Below are 1666 nucleotides of genomic sequence, written 5' to 3' on the forward strand. Positions count from 1 at the left end.
TATGACAGACGCATGTTCATAAGTATAAAGACATTTGTTGATATATTATAGTATTATTATTGTTTATAATAATAATAATAATAATGATGATGATATACTGTTTGCTTCGTATTAGTAACTCGTATCTACCAAGTGCGCATGAGCCAATGAATGATATATTTGTGATGAATATTCTCTATAAAAAGTACACATATAACAAAACAAAGAACATAGTTGCAATTACAGGCAATTGTATTCAATTCATAATACAGTCAAATATTTGAAAGTTGATAAATATATATGCTAAGTATTTACAGAAGCTAGTCGTTCATTTAGTTGTTTCATGAAGTTTTACGATATTATTATTTTATTAAGATTAATACTTCAAAGGACAGACATTCGTTTACTTAACTAATTTTCATTTCTTTGTGTTTGTTAGTTTTCGGCAGACGCATTGAAATATGAATAGAAATCGATGTTGCAGTATTTTGAACCATTGCGGGAGGTAGACTTCAGTCCAGTGGACGTACTGCTTGTGTTGTAGCTCACACTTAAAGCTATTTCATATTGTGTTCAGTTATATTTTTCCTGGAAGAAGGCGCTGTGAATGAGAAGAGAAACTTTGACAGGGAGGGACTTCCATAGAAAAAACGTAGTGATAGAGTTAGAGAAAGCGGTTAGTATAGGGTCTGATGTTTCTCGAGGAGGATATATAGTTATGGAAAGGATCACAATTGAGTTACTAGTTCTTTTTAGATAGGAACGCATGTTTTACCTTTTCTCTGCTAAACATTGTAAGTAGACGAAGTAAGTAATGGGAATAAAAGAAAACATGTGAAAAATTGATTTTCTACAGCAGTTGGTTTTTATTTCTATTAGCTTAAGGAATTCACCCGAAATCTCTGGGCTTCACATGAAGAGATTCATAGAATATTTTGTATAGTCCTCACTTCTGAAATTATATTTTGTTCATAACGATCTCAACCATTTGTTTATACATCCATAAAGCATGTGGATAGATTTAACCGATTTCATTGGTCCTTTTAATGTTTCTTACTACTTAGTTGTAATTGACAGTTTCTCTAAATGGCCAGAAAATAAGTGCAAAAAGCCAAATTTCCCAACTATTATAAATCTTTTACACGAATTCTTTGCAAGATTTGGCATCCCAGTCAAGATAGGGTCTGACAACGGAACGCAATTTGTGTCTAGCGAACTTTAAACAATTTGGAAACGTTCGCGGTAGGACATATAACTACGGCGCCATAACTTCCTAGATCTAACGGACTGGCAGAACGCTTTGTCAATACCTTCAAAAGAGCCCTTGGAATATTAAATATGAAGTTACGAATGAAGTAACTCTACAACAATTTAAAGAGTGCACCATGTGACACCAACTCTGAATGTACCAGCAGGTAGATCCCCAGCGTACAAGGAAACTAAAATCAGTCTTTGATATATATATATATATGTATGTATATAGATATATAATATCTATATATATATTGATATTCTCATATATATGTATTTATATTGATATGCATATATATATATATATATATGTATGTATATAGATATATAATATCTATATATATATTGATATTCTCATATATATGTATTTATATTGATATGCATATATATATATATATATATGTATGTATATAGATATATAATATCTATATATATA

General features: G+C 30.4%; 1 long non-coding RNA gene across 1 annotated transcript in view; it reads right to left on the minus strand.

Moving 5' to 3' along the window:
* Positions 1-377: 377 nt before the first annotated feature.
* LOC128249286 (uncharacterized) overlaps positions 378-1666 on the minus strand; it is a 14114-nt gene continuing 12825 nt past the window's right edge. Inside the window, exon 3 of the long non-coding RNA XR_008265377.1 lies at positions 378-580. This is a non-coding gene — a long non-coding RNA (uncharacterized LOC128249286). The remainder of the gene's footprint in view (positions 581-1666) is intronic.

The sequence above is a fragment of the Octopus bimaculoides genome, chromosome 13 (assembly GCF_001194135.2).
Source record: "Octopus bimaculoides isolate UCB-OBI-ISO-001 chromosome 13, ASM119413v2, whole genome shotgun sequence".
Lineage (NCBI taxonomy): Eukaryota > Metazoa > Mollusca > Cephalopoda > Octopoda > Octopodidae > Octopus > Octopus bimaculoides.